We start from the raw sequence: 12,431 nt of genomic DNA, 5'->3' as shown, positions 1-12,431 counted from the left end.
GCCTGTGTACTTCACCAACAAAACATTGGATTGGTTGACAAAACAAGAGAGAAAGAGGAGAGTGAGACAGTTTCAGTGGCAGAGATTTGTTATACTGTAATTCAATTTGTCTTTAAAAAATCAATTTTGATATTGGTTACAATTAAGTCCAAATTAGAAAACAGAAGTAGGATGTCCAGAAGATCTCTAAGAGATGCCAAACATTTCTCCCCTTTATGGTCCCACAAGGTTTATATACATCTACTTTCTTCTTCATCTCTTCCAAGCACCTTCCTGCTGAAGAATACCTCAGTTGTGATAAAACTGACTTTTGAAACCTGGAGCTCTCCTGGCAGAAACATCGTAAGTCTGAGGGTCCTCTAAATGACCTCTTTCAAGCCTCAAAAATGACAATAAACATCTTCAGTTTATTCAGGCAAGAGCAAATAGAAGTCTGTTTCTAGGGTGCCTGGTGGAGAGCTCATGAGACAAGCCAGGATGCAGAGAACTGATTGGTAATTTGGCAGCTGTGTGAATGAATGATGGACAGACAGTAGTAGGTGAAAATCAATATACATCCTGCTTTTAACCAAGTGTTTCCCTCCTACAGTTCCAGAGCTGCCAGAGATGGTCAAAAAAGTGACACTGGTCTCTGCCTTGCAATTTCAGAGATAGTAATTTGTGTTTCTGTTTTCCTCCTGGGCTGAGAAGAACTGATTGGTGTAGTTTTTATTCCTGCCTTTTGCTATATATGCAAATCAGGAGAAGTAGATCAGAAGACCAACTGCAACACCAAGTCTATTTTATGAAAGGGGGTTTTTGAGTACATGAAAAGTGATATAGAAGTATGGAAAGGACAGCAAACTTTGGTAATTGTAGAGGGCATGTCATAAGAGTATGCTGCAGTCAGCTAGCTGATTCCAGCTAGCACCTAAGAAAATTGTTAAAGATCAATGTCTATCCCACTGTGAATCAGGGGGTTGAAGCTTCATGAAGTGATTTTCATTGTAAGTAAAAGATGTGATTCAGTGGGTGCCAGAATCCATCTGGCCATAAAGAAATTATCTGTATCACTAGTTTATGTTGCTTTTATTTCAACTACCTTCCATTTTTTTTTTTTGTGCTTGTCTTCTTGCTTCTATATCAGAAGTTCATAGATGATACCAGTAGGTTTTTTTATTCATATAATTCTATCATTTGTTCCTTAGTTCCTATCATTCCAGAGTCCTCTCCAGTGAAGTTTTATTCAAGTATTCTGCAGTATTTTGAGACAGTGGCTTCATGCTGTGTACCAAAGTGCATGAGAAATATGCCTTTAATAGCCCTGAATTCTGGTCTTTACTGGAACATAAGCTATTGGAAAACAGTTTCTTGTGTCTTGTGGGTGTCTTGTTCTCACTGTGATAAAATTTGCTGTTAAAATGATATTTTGATGCTTACAGGAAAACAGTGTTAACCTTACTTGTCCTGGGTCTTCCTTTAAGTGGCATTCTGCATAGAAATTCCTGCATTTCAATCACTTTTTCTCATTAGAAAACCAATTTTTTGATGATGATGGTGATGATGATTGATGATGATGATGTTTTTTCTTATTCCAGCATATAAATCTTTCCTTTTTGGAAGGTACCACAGTGCTTGTGGACATTATCCAAGCTTGAGTATCAGAGAATGTGATCCAAGGGGATGTTCAACTTACTTTACAAGCAAACCAAGTTTAAGGAGTTTGGTGATGATAACTGATAGAACTACCCTTTATTTCTAGACTTGGGAAACAAAGCCATAATTTGTTTTCCTTGGCAGAGAAGTGAAGGGGGAATTTGGGTAGAGATATATGTGCAGATAAATAGAAGTATCTAAAAAGACTTCCTGAATTTGTTACAATCTAGGCGGTTAATACTACATTTAATCACAGCTTAACAAAGCAAAGGTTTGAGGTGCCATATTATGCATTCATCTACATCAGAGAGAGATAAAAATAGAGAATCATCAATAGAGATTAGAGGATGCCTCAAAAATTCTATTAGAAATTATATACTGAGGAAAAAAGCTGAAAGCAGTGAAAGTTCTTCTTATGAAAATTAAATTTGTCTAAACTGTCAGAAGAAATCAGAAACAATTTAAATAAAATATTACATCATGAGGAAACACAGACAGTAATTGATGATCTCATTTCAGTAAAACTTCAAGTCCAGATGGAATTAGTATTGAATTCCCCCCAAAATATACTGATATAATTTTACCTTTCTCACAATATATGTTTACTCAGTTCTATAAAATAAGTATTTTCTTCCCTGTTCAGAGGCATAGCTACTACATTAATTGCATTGCATGCTCTCAAAATATTGCAATGGGAATATTTTAATGCTTTTCAAATGAAAATATGTCACACTAAAAGTAAAAAAAAAACCAAAACAAGTCTATTAAAGATTTTTTCTTGTGCTGTACATAATGTTGTAGAAAAAATACTTGCAAAAGGTTGTCTGTGTTGTGCCTCAAGTAATTTTGTCTGTGATATGAGGTTGCCTTAACTAAGCTGAGATGCTCTTACTGTGCTACAGCTGACTTGGTGAAACAGCACCTTGGGTTCCCAGGAACGAGACGTGCACAGGCTGTAAACTTTCTTGTGTGGTGTGCCAAAATACAGCTGTAGCAGAGATTTTCTGAATGGCTGTAATAATAATTATGATCAAAGATCCTTTTGACTTTAGATGGAGAATACATCTTTCTTAACTTCAAAGTGATATTGCAACTTTTCTATTATCCTCTAGAGTGAAAGACTTCAGACAGAGGAACTGCTCTTTTAAGAGTAAGAAAGTAAGAGCAGGAGTAGGATATCAGAGAAACTTTTGACAAGGTGGTGTCCTGAAGTAGAACAGAGCAGGAATTTTGCCATAAGGGATCTAAAATAAAGTTTTTACATTGACACCATATTCATACTACTCTTCTTCTATCATCATTAGGGCAGGATAGATATTACCAGAGGTCATGCAGTTTTGAGGCAGCCCAGAAAGTGACTCAGAGACTCCAATTATATGGGGACTCTTAGGCATGTTTTTAGCTGCCTAAAATGAAGCATGGTGAACTGAAACTTAATCAATTAAAAAGATGAGACATCCTCTGACAACACAAGAGTGGAGATGGCCAGCTACCTTCTCCTTCCTATGACTCTGGCAGAAAAATGCAGAACAGCTGCTGGAGCCATGCTCTGCTGCATGAACAGTATGGAGGGCATGTGTTAACCACTGCTTCAGCCCAGAAAATGCACACTACTGGTGTCTGTGAGGAGAATGATACCCCTTATAAAGGCACCACTGATCCTTGGTGGTAAACCATGCCCTGCTCATGGCTAAAGATATGCTCTGGTTATCATTTTCCCCTGCTCACATTTGACTGACTCTTCCTTACCCTTCCACATGGGATGGGAATTAAGAAATATGACTGATGGTTCTGGAGACAGTGCTGTGTCCTGTGTGGACCATAAAGCATGTAAATCCAAGGAAACACAGACTCTTCTTTTTTGTTTGTAGTTTTTTTTGTTCTTCTTTCTATCTACAGGTTTTCTAATGCTGCCTCAGCCAGCAGTGATACAAAGAACTATATGCTTTTAGTAGCAAAAAGAACTTCCAGAATGTGTCTTCAATGTTCTTTTTTCCTGTTCAGCAAGAGGTTTAATAATTAGACACCCTATCTGTTTGCTTTGTATATAACTTCTCCACCTCTGTACATTCCTATTATAATTCCAGAGGTATGATGAACAAGGTGTTTTCCATACAACCTGCAGCTCAGTGACCCTGAAAGGCAATAGATTCAGAGCTCTTGACTCTATCTGAACCATTGTTCAGATGAGCTACTTGTCATATCCATCACATCCCTCCAGGGTCTGAACCATGCCATGGGAGCATTTTATAAAGCATGCAGCAGAATAGAAGGCTACTGAGGATGATTTCAGTTGCCCCTGCAGTCAATTGTCATTTAATAAGCACATTTTTTTAAGAATTTTAAGTATGTGGTCATATGTAGTTCCAAATAAAAAAAAAAAATCAGAGACTATCCAAGAGTACCAGGATAGTTTCTGAGAGCCTCATATTCATACTTTGCAGTGCTGTCTGCCAGCCACATATGTCTACATATAATGCAAGTAAGGAGATAATTTGTGCATTCAACTCTTTATCTGGGGTTATGCTCATGAATCCAGAGGTACACTAGGTGTATTCCAACAGACCTGACTTGAGATTCAAACAGGCACTTATGCAAGCATCACACATGCACAGACTGACGGAATCAGGGAAGAGCTACTGTATTGCTGCAGCCTGACAGTGCTCACAGCAACAGGGCTGAGATGGACATAGGGCCTGAAACAGCCAGGCTGGTTGCAAACCTCTGAAGTCAGACTTTCCTTCTCTAGAGAGCTCAGCTAATCCTTGTTCTAGGCAATGACGACCCTATTTAAGCAGCAGACACACTCATTTTGGAGTCCCTGAGGCTGGTAGTATTGACAATTGCTGTTGTCATTGCTTGTTCTTCATCTGCAATATCCCAAGGCAGTCATTGCACTGGGTTCTGACTACCGCCTCTGAAGTTACAGCCTTTGTTTCTTTCACCATCTTCTCCAAGCTAAGGCGGATTTCATCCAGGAATTGGGTATTTATAAACCAGCTGTACAGAATATATAGACAAGGCTAACATAAAATTTCCTAATACTTAATTTTAAGTTTAATTAAAGAACAGCATAAGAAAGAGGAAGTATATCTGGAAAACAAAAACATTTACTTCTGTGTTCCCCCTATGGCTTTTCAGCAAGGGAATTGGTAATATTGTCATAATCTATCACCCAACAAATGGTCACTGCACACCTATAAAACTTCATTACCTTGCATACAGACAAACTGATGAAACTTGAAATGTCAAGGCATATGTTAGGTTAGAGACTGTTCACTCTGGTCTCCTTCTGTTCTCCCTTCTCTTTTTTCATGCCTGCCTCTCTAGGGGCTCTGCTGCCTTGGCCTTACAGTACCCACTTGAGATTTGTTACAGCAGGAAGTTACAATAACCCTCTAACTCTGAACAGGGCTTTTTTTTAAAAAAAGCCTGGGATAAAGGAGAGGTGAACTGCTCTCCGAGAATACCAGTAAGTCCTGTTGATCTTCAAATACAGCATAATCAGTGTTATCTTAGTGTGAAAAACTACCTTCATTACTTATACTGTGAAGTGCAACTGATTATACTCTGCCCCTGCCTCTCCATGTCCCTCACATGTTCCTCATGGCTCCTCTGCCAAACTCTAGACCAAGCAGCTTCTTTGCCTCTTTGACTTACCACTTTTCATCTGATGGCCACAGGATGAGGGTGACCAACACAGATACTGAAGGCATCACTGGAGCCCTTCATTTTTGTTGTCTGCATCCTCCAGAGTCCTGTGTAAATGAGTCAGATGTCAATGACAAAGTGGCCTGTGAAGTTGCTCTCTCCTGAATGTTTAGCTGGGGAAAAGAGGATTCACGGAAAACAGGATTCACAGAAAAGAGCCACATAGCCTCACAACCTCCCATACTTCAGCTGCTACTGCTTCTTGCAGAAATTTGCACTTCCCAAGCAAATGCTGGAAGAGGATGTCCTGAAAGCTATTCCTTTTAATACGTAGTGGAAAACACTAATGGGGTTTCTACAAGGGTCTTGGTGGGAGAGCTTTGACTGGGCCTTGCAGACACAGACTTTTTTTTTCTTTGATGATGAACTGGAGGAATTCTCAAAAAATATTATAGAAGAACTAAGCTTAAATGCTTTCAAGCATTTATGTACTTTTAAGAAATGGGCCAAAAAAGCATGTGACGTTGGATGGAGAAGAGCGTTTTGCTTCCATTAGAGTAGTGAATGGAATAAATGTTAACTTTCACCTGCTTTATTTATGTTTTGTAGACACAACATCAAACTACCAGAGCTTCTGCACTGCCTTTGTTAATCTGCCATTGTGAGAAATGCAGTGCTTCCAGAGCTGGGCTGCCCTGGGCTGATCAATGACACAGGTGCTGTGCTCTCCTGTCCTCCCTGCCCACAGTCTGCCTCGTGCCACCTGCAGCTGCTGCCTGAGACCATCAGAAGTTGGGGTTGAGACATTTTCATTTTTGGCTTAGATGCATGTTTATTCTGAAAGCAAGTATAACCTTAGCAATTTTCAAGCTACAACAAATAATAAAGGCTCTGTACTCCAAGAATAATAAGAAATACCGGAAAGTATGGGATTTAGAAAATTAAAATGAATAATATACGTTCAATACGTTTCCTTTCTGCAATGACCATGGCTTCTTAAGTCAGCCTACAGTGTTTGTATGTAGTACATGACATTGCCCTAGTCGACGCAGAAATTTTGTCTCCAGGCACTCAGGTATCTGTTTCTTGCAAGGCTGTGTCAGAAACACAAATGTCCTGTCCTGTCCTATCATCACCAGTCTCTGAAAGGCAGCAATACTGTACCTATAATACATGAATGTCACTTAGTTACCCTTATCACAGGGAAAAACAGTGGATCCTTGTGCTGCTATCACTCAGCCCAGAAGTCTCAGGGTCTCTGCCTTTGCTCTGGAACAGGAAATGGCCTCACACTGCCTCTGCTGTACAAATAGCAAAGTGGAATTGCAACACTCAAGCAAGACAGCACAAGGCCTAAAAGATAAAACATGCTAGGAAACACTTCAAGACATAAACAATTCAGAATTTATGTTTCTCAAATACTTCTGTTCTAATTATTCCCCTTGCAATCTCTCATTTTCACTTGCCTCATCATTACTTTTGCACAAGAGAAAAATGGATAAAGTGATGGTCACAAGCTACTTTTCTGCTGAGTCTCAGCAGAGTTATTGGGGAATCTGATAAAATGAAAATATCCATCAATACAATAACAGAGTCTGTAGTACAGCTCTTTTACAACTAGCTCTAAAGCACAAAGACAGCTAAGTGACATCTGTTCCTTAACGTAGTAACATTTCAATAGTTTAATCAAAGCTACAGAGGAAAAATGCCATTCAGAAAGTTCACGTAATTGAATGGCTCTGTCATTAATCTGAACCTTTATCTCAGAGCTCATATGAAAAATCAAACTCTGGCAACATATTTGCTCTGGTTCTTTGAAAGACTAACTGGCAGCAGTAGAAACTGCCTACCTAAAGTCTAGTATTTTTGATTTGTCAGAGGCCAGGAAAAGCTAAATGCTTCTGAGGATGTGAAGGTTCACTGGGGTAAAATAAGAAAAGGGAAAAAGGCAGCAGGGATCTCTAAAGGGACTGCAATCTGAAAGTGGTGAGTCTGCTCACAAGATTTATTAGCTGTTGACCTCCTTCCACCACTTAGGCTATAACGTGATGACAGCCTGGCGGCGATGGAGAGAAGCCACTTTTCCTCCTTGATGCTGACCTAGAGAATTAGGACTGTGAACCAGTCACACAAGCACGCCTTATAAAACCATCCATGGCAATTGCATTGCCACCTGCTCCCCTGCTTTTTAGTACATCAAGGGCAGTTGTCAATTCCTTGAAAGTCAAAACCATTTGAGATCCTACAGCTGTCTCCAGTCCCCAGGGAACAGAGGCAAATAAAATGTTGATGTGATTTCCTTTACTGTATGATCTCACCTAAAGTAATTTTTTTTAATTGGTAAATTTACTATATTGTCACTTAATTTTGACAAATGCAAAATTTAATTAAAAATTACTGAAGATGGAACAGTATAAGAAGTGGATCTGGGAAGGAATGAACCTCTGAATCTTGATAGAAGTCTGGTAAAAGGTGCATCTTATACTGGGGGCCAGGTATAGGGCAACACCAGCCCCATCCTACTTTCTATCCAGCTGGGACCAGATCATAGACCCTTGAGCAAATAACCTATCCTCATGTCTTTAACCCCTAGAACAGTGCATAAACAAATTTACATAGAAATTATATCAAAAAGTTTATTGGAAGCATATTTATTGACTTTTTGATAGATGTGAGAAAACAGCAGGCTTTTTTGACTTGTTGGTCAAATCCCCACCCATCAGCCATTGTTTTACTTTAAAAAAAACAGTTTGGAAAAGCTCAGATAGAAATAGAAGCCCTTAAGCAGAACCACCAACTGTTTCAGTTCATGATCATGTATGCCCTTAAAACATGATATTAAAATACTTGTATTTCAAACTAAATACTATTTTGAAATAAAAATTACTATAAATTATTTTTTTAGGAGGAGTCCAAACAGAAGATATATTCTCATCCTTTTCTTCCTACACATTCCACTTCCCATTTTGGAAGGGCAAAAATTTCCCCAAATTCACAAAAAATTACAATGTTCTGAAACCACAGGTCTTATGTGAATTTATTATTCATTCTCAAATTCACTGGTCTCCAATCTAGACAGAGATTAGGGCACCAGGTTACTTTTTTTGCTTTCTGGTTATATCTTTCTGTAGTTGTTTTATTCCCTATAGTGTCACTAGAAAGTTACAGTACTATCTAAAACATATACTCTATTTTCCTTTTTCTTACGCATACCACAGAGATAAAAAGGAAATCAAGGATGTGCTTAATTATAATATTACAGGGAAAATCCTGCCAAAAATGGTGTTTAAATATAAACATCTGGACTTTTGGCAGGCAAAATTAAACTAGAGAATATACAGTTGTTGAAGTTACAGTGTATAATTGAAGTTTCCAGCCAAACTAATTTAAATAGTTATGAAGAACATTCAGCCTGTCCTGTCTCACTGAGAAGCTCAACTTTACCCTTGAATGCAAATAAGATCATGAGATAACTTAGAGTAGCAGGAAACAGGAAAAATGTAAGAAATGAAGCTCTATATTTTCACCTATTATACAATATATCCACCTCTATAATACAGCACTGTCACTGGTCAATTGATTTAAGCTATTGCTAAAGAAAATAAAACCAAAAAAGTTATGAAAATGTATGTTCTTGGCCTTGTTGCTTTATTTAAAAAATGCAAACAAAGGTTATACTTTTTATGGATAATCTTCATTTTTAGCAATAGGCCATGGAAAATGAATTGTACTTCTCATTTTTCAAAAGAAGAAAAAATAAAAAAATCTTTTCTTAGACATAGCCTTTAAAACACTACTCTTACTGAAAGAGCCTGCTGGACCTCATGAGCTGCCAGCAGAAAAGGCTCTTCTCCAACTGGTACTAGACCATGTTTGAGGGTTGGTGTGTAACTCTGAAGCACAAGGGTGCTGTGGGACCTTTGCTGCTCCCTGGGGCGGTCAACACACAGGGCATTCACCTTAGATTGCCCCTCTCCTCTTGCCTCCCTCCCCTAGGGATAAGAAACCTTTCTTATTCATTTTCCCTCACATTTTAAATTGTCACTGCTCCTTCCATCACCCTGAATTCTTCACCTTTACCACCTTTGGGCAAGAGGTACCCTGGGAACAATTCTTGTCATTCATGAATACAGGAATGAGAGGGCAAGGACAAGATCTACCTGGCACCTTTTACTGTTTCCCAGCCATGAGAGGGGAAAGACTTACCCTGTTTCACACTCTGAGCCCCACAGTGAGGAAACTAAACATAAAACGAAAACATTTTCATGGAGGAATCACAGTGTTTCCCACTCTTGTGGTTTTCTTACAATTTCACATGTTCAAAACAGTCACAGCTCCTGGAATCAGGGATCCAATGGTAGATCTAATTTTCAATTTTAGCTGAAGTTTTTTAACTTTTGTGGTTATGGAGAAAAAAGGCTTCTTGTGTGAAGTGAGTCCAAGGTAAGGAACCAGAAAGCAAATGAAAAGAAAACCCTAATGCATGACTACTATTATTTAATCATCATATTTCTGGGAAAGGAAAAGAGCATGACTTTTGGGTTTTAAGTGGTTTTAGGGACAGGAACATTTAAATAGGAGAAGCAGGATATATGCTTTTTCTGAATGTTGCAGCTATTTTTTAAGTGACAGGATTAATTTATCATATTTGGGAGTAGCAGGATCCGTTCTGGATCTGAAAGTGTTGTGACTCTGTCCTGGTTTAGGGCAAATCTGGGAGAAAACCTCTGAATGGTGTCCCTCCAGAAAGCAAATTCAAGCAGCCCTCCCACAGCTGGTTTGGGAAAAGATTTCCTTGGAGAAAAGTGGAAAAAATTGTTTATTTAAAAAGCAAAGTATGTACAAGCATAAAAATTGAATAATATTAACAATAAAATCTCATGCTGTTCAAGAGATGGCAAATTCAAAAAGTCCCCTTCATTGGGTGTAGCTCAGCTCACTCAGTCTCTTATCAGTCCCTCCAGGGGACTGACATTTCCCTTGGAAATGCCAAGGCCCAGGCCCTGGTGAGACACAGGCGTGAGCTCCCATGTTTTCTGGCTTTCCAGTCCAGAGCAGGTTTGAACAGATCCAAGGAAAAAGGAAAAAAACCACAGTCCAGGGATGTTCTCTGCCTCAGCTAGCTAAAAACTAACTAAAAGCAAAGGAGAGCTCTGTCCCAGTGTCTGTCTGTGCTGCAGACAGCACAGTCCAGAGCAGCATGCAGAGGAGTGAGTGCAGTTTCTGAAAACAAACTGCGGCTTCTTCTTTCCCCACCTTTGCTCTTGGAGCCAGTCTTAAAGGCACATAACTTAACATCCAGCATAAACAGAACAGAAAATTTGGGATACAAGCATCATAAAGTCATCCCAGGACATTCTATCCCTTATCCCCATACCATCAACTTATTACCAAAATTAATATATATTCTAACTCTACAAACACATACATTATACATACACATATGTATAGATGTACATATATACAGACAAGGGCAGTGATATTCAGCAGTGATATTTACATGTTTCTCACCCAACAATCAGATCTCCCTGATGTACACATTTTGTTTCATCTTTCTGCATTATCCACCACGTGCAACCCAGTCCCTGAGCAAATGGGTCTGTCTGTACTCAAAGAAGAATTGATCCAAGCTGTCTTTCCTAACAAACCTCTGACATGTACCGCTGGGACTTTGTCTCCATCTGCTTTATGCAGGGGCTCGGATTGGGCTGGGCCTGCTCGATTGGTGGAACCTTGGGAGTTAACTATTCAGGTGGCCTTTGCTAGATGCTGCTCCCAATTTTTGAAAGATTTCTCACCCAATGCTTTCAAGGTGGTTTTTAACAGTCCATTGTACCTCTCCACTTTCCCAGCAGCGGGTGCATGGTAGGGGACATGGAACACCCACTCAATGCCATGTTCCCTAGCCCAGCTGTTTATAAGGCTGTTCTTGAAATGAGTCCCATTGTCTGACTCAATCCTCTCAGGGATACCATGCCTACAAAGGACCTGCTTTTCAAGTCCCAGGATGGTGTTACGGGCTGTAGCATGAGGCACAGGGTAGGTTTCCAACCATCCTGTGGTGGCTTCTACCATCGTGAGCACGTAGCGCTTGCCTTGGCGGGTTTGGGGCAGTGTGATGTAGTCAATCTGCCAGGCTTCCCCATATCTATATTTGGACCAACGCCCACCGTACCATAGCAGCTTCAACCTCTTGGCCTTCTTGATCGTGGCACACGTCTCACAGTCATGGATAACTTGGGAAATACTGTCCATGGTTAAATCCACCCCTCGGTCTCGTGCCCACTTATAGGTGGCATCTCTACCCTGATGGCCTGAGGCATCATGGGCCCATCGAGCTAGGAACAACCCGCCCTTGTGCTACCAATCTAAATCCATTTGTGACACCTCTATTTTCACAGCCTGATCTACCTGCTCATTAGCCCGACTCCTGGGACATGGGCATCTACATGATGAACTTTCACAGACAGTTTCTCTACCCTGGTAGTGATGTCATTCCACTCATCAGCAGCCCAAATTGGTTTTCCCCTATGCTGCCAATTGGCCCTTTTCCACCTTTCCAGCCATCCCCACAGAGCATTGGCTACCATCCATGAATCAGTGTAGAGGTAGAGCTTTGGCCACTTCTCTCTTTCAGCAATGTCCAGGGCCAGTTGAACAGCTTTGAGTTCTGCAAGTTGGCTTGATCCACCTTCTCCTTCAGTGGCCTCTGCGACCTGTCGTGTGGGGCTCCATACGGCTGCTTTCCACTTCCGGTTCATCCCTACGACGCGACAGGAACCATCAGTAAACAGAGCGTAGCGTGTTTCTTCTGCTGGCAGTTGGTAGTACGGTGGAGCTTCTTCAGCCCGTGTCACTTGTTCCTGCTCCTCTTCATCAGTGAGACCAAAGTTTTCACCTTCTGGCCAGTTTGTAACTATCTCCAAAATCCCAGGGCGATTTGGGTTTCCAATACGGGCGCGCTGCGTGATAAGAGCAATCCACTTGCTCCATGTAGCGTCGGTGGTGTGGTGGAATGGGGGAACCTTTGCTTTGAACATCCACCCCAGCACTGGCAGTCGGGGTGCCAGGAGGAGTTGTGCTTCTGTGCCAATCACCTCTGAGTCGGCTTGAACTCCATCATAGGCGGCTAAAATTTCTTTTTC

General features: G+C 40.4%; 1 long non-coding RNA gene across 1 annotated transcript; it reads left to right on the top strand.

Annotated features, from left to right (window-relative positions):
• The first annotated feature begins 264 nt into the window (after positions 1-264).
• Positions 265-6,253, top strand: LOC147654952 (uncharacterized). Its single transcript, XR_015283537.1, has 2 exons — positions 265-342; positions 5,896-6,253. It is a non-coding gene; the product is annotated as an uncharacterized LOC147654952 (long non-coding RNA).
• Positions 6,254-12,431: the final 6,178 nt, after the last annotated feature.

Source organism: Cyanistes caeruleus, chromosome 2, assembly GCF_971803275.1.
Source record: "Cyanistes caeruleus chromosome 2, bCyaCae1.hap1.1, whole genome shotgun sequence".
Taxonomy (NCBI): domain Eukaryota; kingdom Metazoa; phylum Chordata; class Aves; order Passeriformes; family Paridae; genus Cyanistes; species Cyanistes caeruleus.
Note: the sequence above shows the minus strand (reverse complement) of the source record. Positions and strands in the feature narration are given on the sequence as shown.